Below are 21,900 nucleotides of genomic sequence, written 5' to 3'. Positions count from 1 at the left end.
TCTGTGAGTGGCACCTTTGAGAGTGGGGCGAGGCCATGTGTTGTGTGGTGACTGCCTTGGCCTGCTGACGTGCAAGAAAGGCAGGGGGGCCCAGCTGGTTTTGGGAGACCAGCTCTCTGACTAGCCAAGGCATCCTCAAAGCCTGCCAACAAGAAACACACACACACATACACACACACACACACACACACACAGCGAGGTGGTCACACTCTAAACAACAAACAATCACACACTGCATGGTTAGTTGCAGGTTGTGCATAGAAAAATGACCACAATGGCATGGCACCTTCCATACAAATTAAAAATATTTATTTTACCGCCGACATCTTTTGGCTTTGTCTTCCTCGGCAATGCAGTTTGTTGGTGTTTTCAGTCGAGCTTGTACATGTTTGCACTGTACATGTGTACAGAGACACACAAACACACAACAACAAAAAACACACCCAGGAACACATTCAGGCCTCCTGTTTACAACTGGAGAGTGCCATGTGTGCCCACAGAGCTTACAGAGATTCAATCATTTCAGCTGACCTGCAGCCAGGATTTGGTGAGAATAGCCATGTACCTCCAACAAAATCGTCCAATATCCTTGAATGCAATGTGCAGGAAAAAAATCTTTATTTGTTGGCAGCCAGGTGCCGGCCCTGCAAATTATACATGACCACGGGTCCTATTGATTCTCTCTTGTTTTTCTTTGTCTGATACCACATTGTTAGGGGAAAAGTTGGTTCAGTGGACTCTCTCACAAATTGTTTTGTAAACAGAGACGGGAAAATAACAAAAGTCACCATACATAACTAAACAGGCTTTCTCACTTTGTAACCCGCGCCGTTCCCACGATCAGATCTTTGGGACGCCATAGCCACACGAAATGTGAACTCGAATATTTCTCTTTTTTGTGCCCCCCCCCCTTTTCCCCCCAATTGCATCCAGCCAGTTACCCCACTCTTCCGAGCCGTCCTGGTCTCTGCTCCACCCCCTCTGCTGATCCAGCGAGGGCTGCAGACTACCACATGCCTCCTCTGATACATGTGGAGATGCCAGCCACCTGACAGTGAGCAGTTTCGCCAGGGGGACATAGCGTGTGGGAGGATCACGCTATTCCCCCCAGGTCCCCCTCCCCCCTGAACAGTCGCCCCGACCGACCAGAGGAAGCGCTACTGCAGCGATCAGGACACATACCCATATCCGGCTTCCCTCCCACAGACACGGCCAATTGTGTCTGTAGGGCCGCCCGACCAAGCCGGAGGCAACACGGGGGATTCGAACCAGCGATCCCCGTGTTGGTAGGCAACAGAATAGACTGCCATGCTACCCGGACGCCCCTGTCGAGTATTTCTTTAACTCTAAAATGAAAAGACTTTGATACTCACCGATGTGGTGCGCACACACACACACACACACACACACACACACACACACACACACACACACACACATAAACAGGCCAAAATGACCTTTGACATTTTCTCCAGGTTTATCCACAGTTGCTCCAATAATGTTGCAATAAAAATGATCACTGTATATATTTTTTTCATATTTTCTCATGTGCTGCGGCAGCTGTTTATTCCCATCTCTGTCTTGCCATTGGTTCTCCAGTGAAATCTAAAGTGTGTCTGTAAATGGTGAGCAAGTGGTGCAAAACTTTCGCAAGTTAGCTGTGTTAAAGCATATACGTATATATATATATATATATATATATATATATATATGTGTGTGTGTGTGTGTGTGTGTGTGTGTGGATGGAAGAGAGGCTCACTGGAGGCACTGTGCTGCTTATCTGAGCGGCAGGGACGTGGGCAGAATGATTAGATACACTAACCGCTGGAGTTCGCTCCCGCTAGCCTGGCCATTTTCCATAGCAGTTTCTCTCTCTCTACAAATAGTCTAAAGGATAAGCCTAACCCCGGGCTGTGTGTGAGTAGACGGGAGGCCACGAGAAACAAGAGCTCTAAAAGGAATTTGTCATTTAAAACAAATTGGTTCAGAGAGAATCAAATGGAGCTTGTTTCCCTTCTTTTCTCTTTTCTAACTGTCAGAATGGAGGCAGAATATACCGTAAGTGAACGAGGAGTGTTACTGTTTACCTGTAATACCCGTAATACCTGCGAGAGGACCTAACACCACGCGGTCCCCAGTTCCTCCATTAGAGAGGCAGCTTGGCATTCGGAAGGCGTAATTGGCTGGATGGGGTTTCGGGAGGCTTAGCCACCCTGCTGGCACAACAAGGCTGACTGTCCCCATTCCTGAGTCGTCGCTCTGCTAGGCAGGAGCGCAGCCAGCTCAGCCGCTGCCATGTTCCCTTCAAAGCTCGAGGAAGAGACGGGGACGGCAGCAGCTGCCGTCCCAGGGGAGCCGTGGCAATTCAGGGCCTTTGGTCATTAGTGGGAGCCAGTGTGCTGGGACGAGCCTGGGTCTTAGTCAGCTGGGAGACCTCCGTCACCCTTCATTCATCCATCCAGCCTTCCCTCCCTGCATCCATCCGTCCGTCAATCTCCGACCCCTGGCCAAGAAGGATTCAGTAGCCTCTACCTCTTTGCCGCTCATGGAAGGAAGGCTGACAAAAGCTGGGTCCCGTGTGGTCAGCGTGAGCGCAGGGGAGGAAAGATGACAGTCGGGTCTGTGCTTTTGGAGAAAGTAATTTACACTTTACACTGTGGGGATTCTGTGGTTGTGCATTCAGAAAGGAAAATGGAATGGAAGGAAGTGTGTGTAGTGAAGTTATTATTTTTCCCCCCTTGTTTTTGTCTTTAGCAGAAAGATTTGACTACCAAAGTTGTGAGATATTCAACTAATTCAGGTCTTGTCCTGGTATTTAAAGCATTAGCAGCTGTTTGTCGTGCAGCCGCTGCATTGAGGACAGTCAAAAGCCTGGAGGGGAGGGGAGGGGATCCCACCAGAAAGTCGGCTTTTAATGCATCTTAATCAGCTCTATTCATGAGAGGTGTTTGAAACAATGTGCTCTGACTTATTACTCTCTTCAACTGTGCACAACCCTATCTGGAAAGTTAATATTGGAATTGGAAAGTATAATCATGCTTTGTGTGTGAGACCGTGTACACGTGCACGTGCACATGATACTCTGCCATCTGACTTATGAGACACTGGCATTTGGTGCATGCTGAAACATAAGTGGAAAGAGCATGCCCATGTCTTTATGATAGGTGAACATCTGGAGAGGGCCCGGTAGCTCCGGCCTGCTGTCGGCACTTGTCATGATATCCTGTCCTGAGATTTTACTGTACTGTGGCTCCCAGCCTATATGGGAAATACAGTCATACACAATCTATTTTTCTCCATAGTTCCATAATTGTTATTGAACCAGACGGATGGAGGGATTAAAGGGAAATATTGTCCTAGAGATACCCTTTGGAAATTTGTGGGGTAATAGGATGTAAGGGCTTTTTGTTTTTCTTCTTCTTTTGTTGTTGTTGTATGAATGGGATCCAGAGGTGTTAGAATATCAAGGCATAAACTGTGTGTATAGATGTAGCTTAGCTCAACATCTCTGACATATTCGCAGCACAAGACGACGCCATGTGATGAACTGTTCAGCGCAACCATGCACGCGTTGCGCGGTGGAGAACATGCACTTTTTTCTCTACCTCCTTTTTCTTCCTTTGGCTTTGCATGCATTGTTAAATAGGACTGATGGAAGTGGCCTGCCCATTACTCACCGCATCGCCTGGCTAATTTGTGTGCTCTTACAAGTACAAAGATGTCAAGCAGGAGCAGCAGGCTTACCTTGGCTTCCCCTGAGACCATTAATCCTTTGGCTGGTGTCGTCCCTGCCTGCACGGGCTCACCTGGCTCACAATGCTGCCAGCAAACTGCTGTTTCCAGCCCTTTTCTCCCACTTCTATCTATTTATTATGGGTTCTAGTCATCTCCCATCATATTCAGTCATCATATTTTGTATGAACTTGGAGAAATGACTTAATACTTGAATCAAGAACAATTGTCCCCCAAAGCAAAAATCCAAAGAACCGTGTCTTAAATCGATGATTGGGAGGTTCATCTAGTAGACTGAGCATTTTCACCCAAAATTTGAGCAGGCACGTAGCACCAGAAAATGTCTACAGAAATTAGCCTGTGGAGTTGTCAGAGACCCCATTTGCACCTGTGTCTAGATGCATTTTCTGGAGAAGGAAAAATGAATGCTAATGCAAGGTGTGAAAACGCACACAGCGTGCACTATGATTGGAACGTGATCGGCTCTGCCGGACCACCTCCAAAGCTAGTCTGGCTGCCATTGTGATCGGATCTAAGCCCGAATCTGTCCGGTGTAAGTCTGTACAGGGTGCCCATACTGGTGTGACAGTACCGCCTATAGGGGGTAGAACCCCACAGCCAGTAGTTAAACCTATTGCGGCTCATAATTTGAAGATTGTGAGAAGGGGAGCACGTAATGGGTATTATTCAGGTACTGGCCACAGCAAACAAAGGTTTAGAAGAGCAAATGCCCTGAAGAAGACTTTATTTCATGTGAAAACATTGGCTCCACAGATTGCTTTGAGACTAGGATAGTGCAACAACTTCGTTTGTTTTGTCTTTTCACAAACCACTGTCACAAAAGTGAAGGAGTCGCTGATGTCATATTTATAGCAGTTCAAAGGAAGAAGGCTGAATCGGTTCATCTGGACACAATGTTTATTGAGAGAAGCGTTTCATCGCTCATCTAAGTGACCTCTTCAGTCTCAACTGACTGCAGGTATCCCCACCCTTGTAAACAATACTGTGGCATATAGACCGAAGCCAACGATCAGTTTCATATGCAAATTGCCGTGAGCATTAACTAAAGTTACAATGGCCATGTGTACTATTATTCACAGAGGATTGGAGAATGGTTGCAATCACAGCATTGTAAGATGGTGACAGACCCCCCCCCCCCCGCCCCCCCAGTTCAGGGATGGTTACTACCTCTTCACATAGTATGTCGGCCCTGTGATGGTCTGGCAGCCTGTCCAGGGTGTCTCCCCGCCTGCTGCCCAATGACTGCTGGGATAGGCTTCAGCATCCCCGCGACCCTGAGAGCAGGATAAGCGATTCAGATAATGGATGGATGGATGGATAGATGGACTCTTTGACACCCCCCCCCCCATTCAAACCCACTTTCCTCCCTATCAAGGATGTGTACATCCTCATCCTTGAAAGAGTGGCCACTGGCCTGTAGATGGGTGTAGACTGCGGAGTCCTGGCCTGATGCGTTAGCTCTCCTGTGTTGTGCCATCCTCTTGGCCAGCATGTTTGGTTTCCCCAATGTATAAGCCATGGCAATCCTCCTGGCACTTAACAGTGTACACTATATTGCTCTGTTTGTGCCGGGGGACCTGATCCTTGGGGTGGACCAACTTCTAGCACAGCATGTTTTGGGGTTTGAGAGCAAATGAGACACAATGTTTGGAAAATATGCATCTCAACTGTTCCAACACGCCCATCACATTCGGAATAACCACTGGTTTACGCTTAGGCAGCTGTTGTCCTCCTCTCTTCGATCGGCCACGCACTGTTCGGGCGTCTTCCTGGCTTTAACAAATACCCAGTTAGGATAACCACACTTAACCAGGGCCTGTTTAATGTGGATTTCTACCCCTTCCCCAGCCACTGTGTCAGTGGGGACATTCCTGGTTAAGTGTAGTTATCCTAACTGGGCATTTGTCAAAGCCAGGAAGATGCCCAAACAGTGCATTATAGTGTACGCTGTTAAGTGCCAGGAGGATTGTCATGACTTGTACGTTTGGGAAACCAAACATATGCTGGCCAAGAGGATGGCACAACACAAGAGAGCTAACACATCAGGCCAGGACTCCACAGTCTACACCCATCTACAGGCCAGTGGCCAGTCTTTCAGGGATGAGGATGGCGCACATCCTTGGTAGGGAGTCAAAGAGGCCATCTATGTGAAGAGGGAACGACCATCCCTGAATGAACCGGGGGGGGGGGGGGGGGCTGAGAGTACATCTGTTACCATCTTACAATGCTGTGATTGCAACTATTCACATGGCCATTGTAACTCCAGTTAATGGTCATGGCAACTTGCATATAAATCCAGTTGTTGGCTTCGGTCGTTATGCCACTGTATATTGTTTATAAGGGTGGGGATACCTGCAGTCAGTTGAGACTGAAGAGGTCACTTAGATGAGTGATGACACATTTCTCTCTCAATAAACGTTGTGTCCAGATGAACTGATTCAACTTTCTGTGTTAGAGGTTTTATCATTGCAATAAGTCATCCATTATAACCACCTCACAAGAATAGAAATTATTAGACATTATCTATCCCCGCTATGGAGTATAATGAATCAAACGTCCTAAATGAAAAGAGTGCATGATGCCTCCTAATTAGTGCAAGCAAAGGGATTTGACATCAAGCAATTCTGTCTCCATTTGAAAAATGATGATGAAGGTTTCCATTTAAAGATGAACTGCTTATAGGAGTTTTAGAGGTAACAAGGCCATTAATTGTTATTGGTTAGATAGCAAATTCAGCTCAAACAAACTAAATGGCTGTGCAGTTTGAACGCAGACCTGCAGATGAGCTTGGCACTCTCCTCAACAGCTGGTCAATTGTCTGTCTCCACAATTTGGTTTTCTTTCTTTCTCGCTCTATGTCCTCTATCTCTCTTCCCTCCTCCCTGTCGCTCTCTCCATCTACCTCCAACTCTCTTTCTCAGGATGAGGGGAACACATCTTCATCCGGCAGTGAAATGGGTGTGGGGTGCGGGGGGGGGGGATAAGGGGAAGGTGGGAGGTGGACTGTAGATTACCTTTGCAATTTCAGCCGAGAATGCAGCTGATAATGATCCGGGATGTTCCCTGGAAAGGTCAGCTGAGATTGCAACAAGCGTAATTAGTAGCTTATCAATAATGCATCCAGGGGTTCAGTGGGTATACGGTGTGTGTGTGTGTGTGTGTGTGTGTGTGTGTGTGTGTGTGTGTGTGTGTGTGTGTGTGTGTGTGTGTGTGTGTTTGTGCACCCATGCATGTTTGTACGCAGGGATCACCACTGGGAGCCCCTCTCTTGACATTCATTAACATAAGAACACCTATACGCCACACAGGGGAGCTGCTATAAGCATTAGTATGCAGATCCCCACCAAACAAACTATACACTACAGTATGGCAGTCTGAGGACCACTGATGGCAGTACGGAGAGTACTGATGGAAAACTTCAAGAGACACATCGATCACAAAGTCAATTACTATCGATCACAGTGTCAAAATTAGAGGCCATAAAGGAGGAGGGGGGGCGGAATATGAGATAAGGGTATATTTTGAATGAAATATGCAGACAATATTGAAGGATTATGCAGAATGGGGATCAGCTCTCATGCAATCACTGGCTAATTATCTAGCGATGGAATACATTCCCTCAAGCACCGTCTAGATCTAGACACACTCTGTATCAAAGGCTAGTGATGAATGGCAGGTCCTTTTCTAGAGGGATGTCATATCCGTCTGGGGATCAGTCAGTTTATCTGTCTGTCTGTCTGTCTGTCTGGATCTATCTATCTATCTATCTATCTATCTATCTATCTATCTATCTATCTATCTATCTATCTATCTATCTATCTATCTATCTATCTATCTATCTATCTATCTATCTATCTATCTATCTATCTATCTGTCTATCTATCTGTCTGTCTATCTGTCTGTCTGTCTGTCTGTCTGCCTAGTAGCCATTCATTTATCTATCTAGCAAGCTAACTAGCTAGCTTACTTTAGCTTATTCTAATTTTAAGTATCATGCTAATATCTGAATTTTTTTCATGCAGATGTGCGATGATGGAATGACGACACACGTTTACGCTATAGTTCAACTCAGCAACCAACTTTGCCAATTATTGCATTGTTATTACTAAAGGTTGCATCACGGACACGATCAAACAAGATGCTCTCAGCTCCACAAACGTATTTCCTGATCAACACTATTTCCATGTTCATCTGTAATATTGCACATCCACACACAAGGGCTGGTAATGTGGCCACTCGCAAGTTTCTCTGGTACAACTGAGTAAATCTTGGAATTAATTCAATCTGGCTATATGACTGAAATATTAAGCTTGAAAAAAAAGGAAATTTGAGTATCTTGCATAATTCATTAGAAATGTTCTTCGTCAAACACTGGATCACTAATAAGGAGTTTGAGATCGAGACAGATATCACCTCCCCCACCCCCACATCTTTGCTCTCCCTTTCCTCACCGCCCACTCCTCTTCAAACAGGTGGAATATGCCAGCTCTCGAGATCATCTCAGGTTGTTGAGTTTGAGGGAACAGAAAACCTTGAGCATGCAGATATGGGTGGGAGAGAAGGGGGGGTGGGGCTTTTGGGCTGAGTGGGCCCGAGGGTGTGTGTGTGTGTGTGTGTGTGTGTGTTTGCGTATTTTCTGGGTTGTTGGTAGCTGTGTTTGATGTAATGATCCCAGGTTCTTTGGCCCCTGCCTGTTGATAAGTTGCCGCAGAACACATGAACAGGGGAAACTGGAAGCGAGCGAGATGAATGTGATTGGATTGCCGGCCGAGTGCAGCCTCTCCCATCTGTCTCAGAGTCTGCCTTCCCATCTCACAGGCGGCGGGAGGTAATTGGGTTCATTGTTCTCACCGCAGGATCCCCCGGATTGAAAGCTTCATTATCTGGATAACCATGAATGTAAATGAACCACACGTATGCAGTAGGGGTAATGGGGAAAAATAAATCATTGCTTGCCACAACTACAACACACAGCACAGCCTCAAACATATACAGTACGCATACATGCATATGCATTCACAGCACATACGAAATGTGCAGGTGTACGCTCATACAAAACACACTTGCAGAGACGGAGAATGGCTCCCATGCACATGCATTTATTGGAAATTACACAAACATTTACAGAACACACACACACAAATGCACACACCTATGATATCTTTTTTGAGGTATGGCATCTGCAGTTTTTAGGTGGGCTCCCTAAAAGCCTTGTTGTGTTACCGTTCATCTCTGCGTCTATAATTGGAGGACTTTGTCTTTGTCTTCAGGGTAAGCCGGAAAACTGTACTGTGTGCCAGTGCGTTTGGCCCGGCTGCCATGTGTTAAACTTTCACGGCTGTGGCAAACAGGACGATGCTGTGATGCGTTGCTACCCACACTGCCGTTGTAAGCGTACTCACACATGTCGACGGCAGGCACTCCCATCTTAACTGCCTGACTGAAGCTGCTACCCACCACACACAGAGAGGGAGAGAGAGAGCACGAGAAAAAGAGAGCACGAGAGAGAGAGAGAGAGAGAGAGAGAGAGAGAGAGAACATGAGAGAGCAAGTACGAGAGAGTACGAGAGCGAGAGAGCACGAGAGAGTATGAGAGAGAGAGAGAGAGAGAGAGAGAGAGAGAGAGAGAGAGAGAGAGAGAGAGAGAGAGAGAGGGAGAGAGAGAGAGAAAGAGGGCCTGAAGGACAACAATAAGCCTTATGTGTTTTGAATTATTCATGCAAAACCAATGTATAACACAAGCCCCAGCACATCTCTCTCTTTAATTAGGTGGAGTTTTGGGGCAAATGTTGGGCAATATTTTCTGACATTTGGGTCAGAGTCGATGAGAATATGCAGCGAGCTCTGAGAGTCACTGGGTGAGCCTGCGTTATGGCTCATCAGGGGTTAAAGCAGTTGCCTTCTGAAAACAAACAGGAGTACACGGCGGAGCCCCACCACTCTCAGATCCTCTGGCAAATCCATCAATTAGTCGCAGATGTAATCTGCATTTGAGATTACTGCAATTTAAGCATGTCTGGAAAACGGCCTAATACAGTCTCTGATGGGCCCTCCAATATTCAATTTGCTCTCCAGCAGAGACAAGGGATCTGTGAGGACCAAGGATCGGTGTGCATGGAGAAATGCACCAACACACTTTGAGTGAGCACCCTATCCCTCTGGACTCTGGATTCATACTCATCATTTATTTTATTATAAAGGGATCTATGGTCTGAACTATGAACGTGTAAATAAGGGACACCAACTGGCACAAAGGCTGCATGGGCTAACACCGAGGGCGGTCTGGCGGTGGCCTCACCTAGCGTTGACTGCGTTTTTTGTGTCGTTGTGTGGAGTGCGGGGAGGTGTGTCGAAGGTGTCTGGCTGGGAATGCTAGAATTGGATCGGCTGGGAGACCTTGGTCTGCTGCGCCCAGTGGGCCCAGAGACCACGGCCCTGCCTGGAGCTGTGCCCGAGGAGAAAACACCGAGGGCAGTCTGACAGGATATGGAAGCGGGGTAGGCTAAGCTAACTGCTAGCCCATGCAGACCGGCAGTTCCGACGGTTATCCTGGTGTTTGCTCTCTAGGACTGATTTTTTTTATTTTTTTGATACGTTGGATATATGTGTTTTGTGGTTTGGATATGTGTTTTTGTCTTTGTGTTGCCCTGCTGTGGGCTGGGGGGAACGATATTTCGTTTCATTTCATATGCGCGCAGTAGGCCACTTCTACCATAACAAAACTAAAGTGTCCAAAGTCAAGAAGGAGACTTGAGGCATATTGCAGTGGGTTGCGGGTCGCCATACTTATAGAAGGGTGGGATAAAGGGAGGGGAGGCAGGAAAAGAGAGGAGCGTGGAGCGCAGCCGCGTCCTTACTGACTGTGCCGTGCTGCGCCTTAGTGCCTGTCGCAGGGCCCTGTCAGATTGTGTTTACTTTCCTGAAGGACGTTTCGCCTCTGGAAGCCTGGGAATGAATGGAGAACTCATTTCTCCAATAGAGACTAGTCAATCACTCCACATTTATTCTCCACTCTTGCCGTGACCTCTCCCTGGCCGAGCGGACAATGGCACCGTGGAAAACCACAGATGAGTTTGACTCAAAGCAAGGACTCGGCTTATATACTGGGCATGTCAATACTGCTAAAAACCAGAGTCAAATAAAAGAAAAGCCTCAGACAGAGGTCAAGGGAACATTTTTTTTCCCGAGTTAGAAATCATTGGTATAGGGTATAATGCTGTTAAAATTATGTTCTACAGTCCATTACATAGGCCCCGGTGCATTTACAATTCTGTTGGAAGTCTACGGTGTCATTGACGGCTCTCTGTGAGCAAATGCACTTGTTGTTTGTGCTTCAGCGTTTGACACGAAGAAGAAGAGGTTAGCCTATTCTAAAAGAAAAAAGGAAAAAGTCTAAAAGCCTAGCGTGGATGCATAGCTAATGTCATGACTTGGGTCTGGCAGATGGCAAGAACAGTTAGGGATCTCATTAGACCAACCAAGCGTCAATGCCTCGTTGCAAAAGCTTTCATTAAAGATCCATGGCTGGAATGCCACTATCTCACAATATTGGTCAAAGTCAAGAGAGGGTAGTGCAAAGTGTTGAATCTTTTCGCATCTGCGTGTTAGCAAAGCTGCGAGATTGAAATGTTCTGTGTGTCTAATCGAGAGGGAAAACTCGCATGCCTGCGCACGCTTGCACGCTCGTGTTAGCGTGTGTGTTTTCATTTCCTTTGCGAGTGCGAGCGTTGGTGTGGGAGTGATGAGTGATGCGTCCTCGCTGAGCATAGCAAACAGGATTGTAATGGTCACAGAGCACATTTTATACCATTTGCCTTGTAATTAACTGGAATTTGTTCAGCACAAATGCACTGTGGGCTCGGGAATGTGAAAAAGTACATTTCCTTATATGGCGGTTATTGACAGTTGGCGAGGGGGAGGAAGGATCTTTTTTCAAGGGGCAACGTTTTGAGTGCCTTCGTGGTAACGTTTATTTTATTTGTTTTATCTTTAATGACACGAACACTAAATGGCCCATAGAGTGAACTGATTAACAGCACCCTACACTTTGGCAGTTGAAGTGAGTGTGGATGGTTTATGTATTTTTGTAAAGGACATTTTAAATTAGTTTTTTTCCATATGGTAAACAGGCGTGTGGGCTACTCATAGGAAGCAGCATTATTATGAATGACACTGCACACTGCAAGGCGTCCGAGTCGTCGGCTGGCTGTGGTCATCACAGGAAAGAGGATGGCCACAGTAAAAGAAGCAAGATGCATGGGTGTCCGGGTAGCGTAGCGATCTATTCCGTTGCCTACCAACACGGGGATCGCCGGTTTGAATCCCTGTGTTACCTCCGGCTTGGTCGGGCGTCCCTACAGACACAATTGGCCGTGTCTGCGGGTGGGAAGCCGGATGTGGGTATGTGTCCAGGCCTCCTCTGGTCAGTCAGGGGCGCCTGTTTAGGGGGGAGGGGGAACTGGGGGGAATAGCGTGATCCTCTCACGCGCTACGTCCCCCTGGTGAAACTCCTCACTGTCAGGTGAAGTGACTGGCGACTCCATATGTATCAGAGGAGGCATGAGGTAGTCTGCAGCCCTCCCTGGATCAGCAGAGGGAGGTGGGGCAGCGACGGGACGGCTCGGAAAATGGGGTAATTGGCCAAGTACAAGTGGGGAGGAGGGGAAAAAAGAAGAAGAAACAGGATGCACTGCAGTCTGAAACAGCTCTCCTCCAAGGCACATTTCCAGTTTAAGTGAAGGTACCATTACGATTGAGGACCTTATGATTGCGATTGATGATGAGGTACGATTGATGACACTGGAAATAGCCGGGGAAGGGATGGTTTCTACCACTCAGTTCTAGACCAATAGTTTTCTCCAGTGATTATATTCTGTCCGGTCAGTTTTTGAGCCAAAGGCCACAAAGTTTAACAAATTCCTCCTCACATTTCACCCAGAGAGATAAACTGAGTGCACTGTAGTTACAGATGAACTATGAGAACTGTTCTCATGGACTGAATAACGTGTAATTATTCTCCCCTGGTTTGCATAAATGTTGATTGCTTTGGTAATTTCCAAAACAAATAAATAAATAACTTCAAGATGTTTGTTTCCAGTCGGAGGATTTCTCAACGTTTCTAGGCATTTCTTGTTTTTTTCATCTCCTTTCATGAGTCCTCTTCTCTGTGACATCTTCATTATGTTTCCAATGCATCAGCAACTCTTTTCCGGGTCCCTGGTTATAAACGCCTGTAATTGCTCAAGAGAAATGCCTTTTAAATGATGTTTGGTATTTCACTCCTGCGTACGTGCAGACGAGGAGCACCGGCGAAAACACTCGGCTGGCTGTGGAACTCAGAGCGCGGTGCCGGGTCGCACCATCAAACGCATGAGGAGAAGTCTTGATCTTTCAAAGCAACAAGCAAAGCATACTCTGGACGCCTGCGCCCTGGCAGGCTTGGATTGAGTTCAGTTGTTGTGAGCATTACTGATCGACACCTAAGGAAAGTAATCGGCAGGTCTATTATGCACAGTGATCCCCCCCCCCCACGCTACCTCTGGTGATGGGAGAGCACAGAGGCCCACGCCCGCCGTTCCGTACTTGATGGGCGCTCGCTGGCATCCGTGGAACAGAAAGCCAAACTATTTACAGGGAATACAGGAGCTTCAAAACCAGCTCCCCTGCCTCGGGGTGCAAAATACTTGAAAATAAGCTCCTGGTCTCTTTGATGTGTGTGTGTGTGTGTGTGTCAACTCTAACGGCGTTTCAAGTAGTGCTGCCTTTGAGCCAAGGACGGGCCTAAATTGTCTCATGGAGCTGGAGATGGATGAGTTGGGGGAGGGGGTTAAGTCTAAACCAAGAAATGTGGGGGTTTTTTTCTTCCCCCTGATGGTTGCATTACCATAATGTACACTTCACACACTCTCTGACAGCAGTAATCCCAGAGGTGTTTTACAAGATGGCTATCAAGGATGTCTGTGGCACCAGAGGTTCGTTGCTCGTCCGCCGATGACGGAAGTCAATAGTCTTGGGACGCTCCTCCGGAAGAAGATTAGTTTTTATATAGGAGAGACCCCAACATCTCCGTGCAACTCTCAGTCCCGATTAACAGCTCTAATATGACGGAGGAAAAGCGTTCTGGAACAAATTAAGTGAGTGGTTTATAACATCTTCCTCCTCGCAGCCATTTCGTTTCGTTGTTTATGTGGCTGCTGCATTACAAGACTCTGTTCTGCATGGCAATCTGTTGTTGTTGCTGCCGCTCAACAGTTATTTGTCACAGCAGATAAGGCATTCAGCAGCCCGAACAGTCATTACAACTCTCCGAGCTCGGGAATTACTAACAGAACCAACGCGGCGTACTCAACTACAGAAGGGGCAAAACTGCAAAAAAAGCATATGGAAATGCCGAGATGAAAGACAGAGATAGGTTTTTCCTTTCCTTATCTTTGTCTCAAGTTGATGGAGGAAAACTTGCATTGATTATCGATACGCGGCTGAAGCGAATGGATCCAGGAATAGGAAAGGAGAGGGGAAAAAGGTGCGACAGGTTCGGAGACTTAGCCACATGAGAATTGATCCGGCATCAAGCGGTGCTGCAGGGCCCCTCTGCAGGGCTGCGGGGCTAAGCTATGGCTGGTAAAGGAGGAGATATGTGACAGCGTACTGTAAAAGAGCTTTGAGCAATCGCATCCATTCTGCAAATGTGGCAGGACTCAGAAACCATGCTGCAGAGAATCCCAGGAGGTCTGAATGGCGCACAACATCTGAAAAGAGCTCAATTTGGAAATAGGATGGTTACTAAACTGCTGTAGCCACGGCTTCTTTCTTTTTTTTTGGTGTGCTTCAAAAAAGAGATGAAAAACAGCATTTCACAATCTCTGGAGCTTGAAAGCTTTCCTTCGCTTTAAAGAGGAAAAAGGGAAAAGTAAATTCTCTGACTTTTCACGCTTCAATAGTTATTTGGCCTTTTCCTCTACTCTGCGGTGACCAACTCACCGGTCCCTTCTCTCCCCTGGCCCCGGCTGCACTTTCTCTCCGAGATGCTGTGGAAGCAAAGCTCCCTTGACTTTCACTGTATGGTGCAGACAGGACGTGGTTGAAAAGTGTAGTGGAAGATAAAACCGCAGAGGATTCATGTTCCACACGTCGACAAGACAGTGAGCTTGCTATGTGGTGGGTCTCTTGTCTGGCCTTATCATGCAAATCTACCAAAATTCACATGATAAGGTCAGAGTTCAATCGTGATATTGGAGCAATTTCCTCTAATTAGAAAAATTGGATTCCGCATCAGACTTTGAAGCATGGTTCTCTGCCCCGGGGGCTGGCGGTCACTCCGAGTGTTATTAGCTTAGTAGTATTTTTGATAAGCTGGAGTGTGAGGTGATGTGGAAGATTGAGGCCTGGGCGGCCCATAAAAGCCTCCCTCTGACGGCAGCTTCACAGGTAAATGGTGCATTATTTACGACGGCTAAAACTTCCATCCAGACATGTTTTGAATACACTCCTCTCAATTTTAATAAGAGCTGCTAAAAACCCACCGGACAGTTCCTGTTTTCTTTACCGTCATTTCATTTTCTCGCTGTCATCTCGTTCTGGAGCCTCTATTAGAAACAATTTCCCGTGTCTGTCTCCCTTCAAACTTATCAATCAGGCCAAGTTGCTGTGAAGGAATTAACAAGTGTATTTATCACCCATCCCTCAGGCTTCTTTTTTCCCCCCTCCCAAATAAGTACTCCCTCATCTTCTGTCGTTGACTCATAGCATAATTAAGATATTTCAATCATGTGCAATCAACACAATTCACGACGGGTCATTAAATAAGCACCACTTGTACCGTCTATTAAATCATAGTTGTGGATGAAGTCCTTATTTTCTAGTGGCTGCTTGCAAACAAGATCATTCAAGTCTAGCAAACTTAAAAAAAACATTGGCACTAAACACGAAGACAAACAGGACACATTCAGGACTACATGAATGGACCAAGGTCATTGTGCATGCTATTTACTTAATCAATGCTAAATGTGCACCATCCATTCAACATAATACATCTCAGCCATTCAAAGTCCAGCCCAGTCTCACAGCAAATGTTGAAACCGGCACAAATGTTCCCACAAACATATACGAGATAGGATGTGAGGGGGTGATTTGGTTGCGACATTTGTCACCCCATTGATCGGTAGGCTGAATTTAGCTGATCTGGCTGGCTAGGTGTGTGTCCTCACCGCTCCATGTGCGTCCCTCCCGAAGCGCTGCGCTCGGTGGAAGAGGACGAATTCTCCCAGTGGAGCGACGTCGGTCATAGGTATATCAATAAATAGCTGCACTACCCCGCTAGGACTTCCATACAAACTTATACGAGATATATGAGCCGGTGAATAATAGATGCCAGCATGAGACAACCGTTGCCTTGCTTTGGGCAGCACGGTGGCCCAGTGGTTAGCACTGTTGCCTCACAGCAAAAAGGTCCTGGGTTCGAGCCCCAGGCCGTCCCAGGTCCTTTCTGTGTGGCGTTTACATGTTCTCCCCATGTCTGTGTGGGCTTCCTACGGGCACTCCAGTTTCCTCCCACCATCAAAAAGACATGCATATTAGGGTTAATACACTCTGTGCTGCCCACTGCTCCTATACAATAGGATGGGTTAAATGCAGAGAACAAATTCATTGTAAGAACATATCCATCCATCCATTATTCAAGCCGCTTATCCCAACCGGGGTCACGGGATGCTGGAGCCTATCCCAGTAGTCATTGGGCGGCAGGCAGGGAGACACCCTGTACAGGCCGCCAGTCCATCACAGCCCCCCCCCCACACACACACACACACATACCTAGGGACAATTTAGTAAGGGCGATTCACCTGACCTACATGTCTTTGGACTGTGGGAGGAAACCGGAGCACCCGGAGGAAACCCACACAGACACGGGGAGAACATGCAAACTCCACACAGAGGATGACCCAGGACGACCCCCAAGGTTGGACTACCCTGGGGCTCGAACCCAGGACCTCCTTGCTGTGAGGCGACCGCGCTAACCACTGTGCCATCGTGCCACCATAAGAATTGCCGCCATTGTAAGAATACAATGACAATATAAATTGGCTTTCTTCTTCTCTCTTAAGTCCACTGCAAAGTAGAGCGTTCACTGTCATCATGGCATGCTCACAGTATGAAGTGAATATTACTTTTGAACCAAATAAACAGTGATTGATCGAGTTTGACAGTTTTGTGCTTTTGCAAAATTATCATAGCTCCGGCCTGCTGTAATAACAGGAAACATGTACACACAGTTGATAGTGTGTTTTTTTTTTGTTTGTTTTTTTCATTCAGAAGCAAGGTGATTGTTTATTTACTGGAAGCACGGGTTTGTTTGTCATTAACTTATCGGTCCAGTGTGCCATTGATTTGAAGAAGGCCGAGTGGAAACAGCATGTATGAATATGGAGTGGGAGCACAGGGGCATTCACTTCAAAGCAACGTATAAGCTTCACACGTGTTGTACTCCCGTTTCATCCCGACACATGCCGGGATTCCAGGCGCATACAGTGGGGCATCTCATGAAAGTAACACACACAGACGATAACTTGAGGTGGTTGAATGAATTAATCAAACATCCCATCAGCACCATAGCCTCGCCGCTGTTAAAAAAACATCTAAGTTACCATCTGTTGCTTTCAGCTGAACAAAAAACCAAAGTAGTGTCTTAACTGGGGTAGGTTTGTGTGTGTGTGTGTGTGTGTGTGTGTGTGTGTGTGTGTGTGTGTGTGTGTGTTTTTAACCTTCTCATGTCACACCTTATTCTTCTGTTTCAAGCCAAACAAAACGCAGTGTTGCTGCGGGTTTACGCTCTCCTCGGCTGAAAGGTTCAGCGTTGATGCTCTAATAGCACTAAAGGGCATGGCTTTCATTGTTGGCTGCCATGGAGATGGCATACTCATCCTCTCCTTCTTTCCCCCCTTTTACTATTCCAATTAGCATGGGGGGGGCTGCAGCTCCCCCTAGTGAAGGGTGCACCCCCCCACCCTCCACCTCCAGGAGTGGCAAGTGGCTGTGTAACATCTTAGACCCAACAGTATGCCTAACTTACCTAACGTACAAATGCACAAAAAAAAATAAAACGTAGCTTTATTTTAAACAGTGGGCTCGGGCTGCATGGAATGTACATCTTTAATAATAAAGTGAGTAAACGCTCCACTCCACATCTGCTACACGCGCACCCTGCAAACAGAACAATGACGTCATACTATAGTGACCGGGGGTTGGGGGTTGCTCTGACTGTCGGCGGTTCTGCGCTGGGGGAGCGCAGTGGCTGATGGGACTGTTCATGTTAGATTGCGTTTTAATGATGCGGTGTTCATGTTGTGGTTATTCTTGTGTTGTTGTTTTTGGGGGTTCGACTCAGACCAAGTAGGAGACCGTTTACTGACTAACTGACTGCAGGACCATGACTGGGACTGATGTCGCCACTTGTCACATGGGGGGGGGGGGGGGACTCGTCACGCTGTTGTCAGTTCTGGTCCGTTCTGGCCGGTGTGAATAAAAGAGCACTTCCGGGGGTCGTGCGGTGTATGGGGGCACGGGAGTTGCGATTAAAAAGAGATCTCTGCCTCTCGACTTGTTCTCCCCTGCCAGCTCGCCACAACACTTTTCGTTTTAGTTGGCAGCCCCCCTACTTAAAACATCTTCCCGCGCATGCCTGACTATTCCTACGGCTTTTATCCGGGCATAGCGAGGGTGTGGGTATAGTTCAGGCCCGGATCGCTCCTCTAATGCCCCTTTTCCACTACATGGTTTAACAGGGGGCACCTGCATTAATCCCAGGTAACAACACTCTTGATCAAGGCTTTAATTTGGGCTCGGAGATGGTGCACACGTCGCGATCAGACAGCCCGGGCCGTTGTGTTGACATCACCGGTGATGGATAGATTTTACCTTTATAGAGAGAGGCTGCTGCCATCCCAGGACTCATAACCTGTCACTCACCGCTGCATTGATTTCTCTTGTTACTGCGGGTCAGAGAGAGGAAATTGAATTGGAAATTGTAGGAAAGGAGGGCTCTATTGTTTCCTTTCCTGGTGGCACCCCCCCCCTTTCTTCCTCTGCATTTTCAGCAGACAGCGGAAGAAACTAATGGGAATAGCAGTGACTGTAAGAACATAGTTAAATGACTGCTCTGACTTTGGCTGCCGTAATACCGGCGTCCTCCAACGTGGAAGGTTACGTTCACCCCCGTGGTTTCCGACAACATCGCCACGCAGTTGCGGAAGCCTTTCTTATTTTCTCCGCTGCCTGCCCTCTCTCTCTCTCTCTCTCTCTCTCTCTCTCTCTCTCTCTCTCTCTCTCTCTCTCTCTCTCTCTCTCTCTCTCTCTCTCTCTCTCTCTCTGCACTGGCGGGGTTACCGCTGCTTCTACACAGAGAGAACATTAGGTCATATTTTGTTTGATAGCTTGCTGGAATGTTTTACCTTTGGGGAGGAGGTGAGGTATTAGTGTAATAGTGAGGTGAGGGGAGATGCTTTGGGAGGCCATCTGTGTGGAAAGAGGAGAGAGAGGGTCGACATGACACAGTGGTTTCTGTATCCCTTTTTTCTTATTATCCCCCCTCCCCCCTTTTCTCCCCAATTGTATCCGGCCAATTGCCCCACTCTTCCGAGCCGTCCCGGTCGCTGCTCTACCCCCCTCTGCCGATCCGGGGAGGGCTGCAGACTACCACATGCCTCCTCCGATACATGTGGAGTCACCAGCCGCTTCTTTTCACCTGACAGTGAGGAGTTTCACCAGGGAGACGTAGCGCGTGGGAGGATCACGCTATTCCCCCCAGCAGGTGCCCCGACCGACCGACCAGAGGAGGCGCTATTGCAGTGACCAGGACACATACCCACATCTGACTTCCCACCCGCAGAACACAACCAATTGTATCTGTAGGGATGCCCGGCCAAGCCGGAGGTAACACAGGGATTCGAACCGGCGATTCCCATGGTTGGTTGACAACGGAATAGACCACCACGCCACCCGGACGCCCGTGCTTTCTGTATCCTGATGTTGTTTGGAGGAAAGTTTCACGGCTGTGTGCAGGGCTCTCCGTGCCCTGCGTCTAACTGATGGGACATCTAAAGGCATGTGGCTAGCGCCGTAATTTGATGCAGAGCCGTCCCCATGCCTGATGTGCATGTTTATGGATTGTGGCATGCTGCATGGAGAGAAAGGTCTACTACGAACGGATACGTTTCAAGCCCATACATCACTCACTCCCACATCCCTAAAATTATTTCAAAACACCCGTTAATGCACTATTTGTCTTTGTAAGATGAATTTTCTCTCCCAAAATGCATTTGAAGAAAGGTGGGGCTTTAAAGAGCCTATTTTTCTTATGTCCAATATGATAAAAGTCAGTATATATCCTGAACAAAACACATTCTGGCACGTTCTCTCTCCTTCATGGGTTGTTGGATTAACTAGTAAAGCATTTTGGCAATTATTCACAATGCACAAAGAAATTCTTGTTCGATGCTGAATAATCAAAAAAAAATAATCCTTAGTTTTTTTTTGTAAACCCAGTTGTATTCATCTTATAGAAAAAGAAACCAAAAGGCAAAATATCCTCTACTGAATATGAAATATATATGATGTTATGTCTTGGAGATATACAAGCAGTCTAGGAAAGTCACATTAGGCCTATATTTTATTCAAGACTTAGGAAGTCAAAATGCCAGGGCTACAACTATAAATTATTAATTACAAAATACACTTGTTTTCAATCAATCTTTATTATATGAGCGGTGAAGTACGTATGATATTGGCTACCGTTGACTCACGGCCAATACATCCCAATCACATCCAAGTATGAATGTACAATACACCATTTTGTATGCATGCGGGGATATTTGATATGTCATGGGCCATGGAAAGAAGCCCTCTCATCAGCCTCACACATCAAAAGTGTGGAATATTTTCAAAACTTTAAAGCTCCTTAAATTCCTGTTTCCAAGTCACTGTCCTATTAATCAGGAAGGCTACTTGTTCACACTGCGTGGAATAAATTGACTCGAGTTTTCTGCCAGAGTACAGATGAATCTGGTCGACAAAGTTCTTTGCAGCAGCTTTATTATGGGAAAAAAAGACTTCATGTTGCAAAAAACGTTTTTTTTTTCTCTCCACATGGTAGAAAATACAGAGCGATTTATGATAGCCAATCTCGGCGTGCAAGATTGCCGCCGTAGTCATTTACATCCAGTGTGCGAACTATACCATGGCTATCGGGGCAGCTCACTTTTTTTTCCTTTTTTTTTAAACTGGGGCGGCTGGAGGGGGGGCGCTTGCGCGTGCCTCAAAGAAGGGGCTGGCTCTTGTTGCAAAGAAACGTATAGCTGAAAGCATGTAGGCCTACTTGCTTTACGTCAGCACATCTGGGGATGTGAAGATACGTCACTTTTTCTTTTTGACACGTTTGACTTTTCTTTTGACAGTTTTTGCCACTTGTTCCTTTTGACATAGCTATCTGTACGCTGACTACAAAATAGAAATGAATAACAGCGATTCGGTGCGGAGACGGAGTGGGACCAATGCGGGATTTATACTATTACGTCGTGGCAATTTATACCCGAGCGTTCACCCATTACGTCCTTGCGGCCCCCCCTTACGTCCACCGCAAGGGCCTGACGTGTGCCTCCCCGAAATCCTAGACGCACGTCGAGGCGACGTAGCCCGAGCGCAGCAGCATTGGTTGTGATTGGTCCACTAACCACATCCGCTGGCGATATTATGAACCCTACATAGGCCTCGCCAAAATCCCGTTTCTGGCTTTGTCACGTGTGCGCCACCGTAGCAACGCGAAAATATGTTGTTATGGGGTTAGCGCTCATCAAGGAAACGCTGTACACCCACAATTTAACCTGTCTAAGTTATCCACAATCAACATTAATATAATACCAATAACGTATCCAAGGAGCAGAGGCAGACCTTGTAACCTAAAATTGTTAGGTTAGTCAACTTAAGGCTATTCTTTCCCTCACAATCATAATTTCAACCCCATGGTTCACTTTTTAGACGATTCATAAGTTATGTAACTTAATATTTTGATTATTTTTAATCAAAACCAAAAATAATCTAGACTTCCTGCTTAATTTCGTTTTCAGGGCAAACACTTAAATCATAAGACAAACATCCTAG

Source organism: Lampris incognitus, unplaced genomic scaffold (genome assembly GCF_029633865.1).
Source record: "Lampris incognitus isolate fLamInc1 unplaced genomic scaffold, fLamInc1.hap2 scaffold_189, whole genome shotgun sequence".
Classification (NCBI taxonomy): Eukaryota; Metazoa; Chordata; class Actinopteri; order Lampriformes; family Lampridae; genus Lampris; species Lampris incognitus.
The sequence above is the reverse complement of the archived record's forward strand: the minus strand, read 5'-3'. Positions refer to the sequence as shown.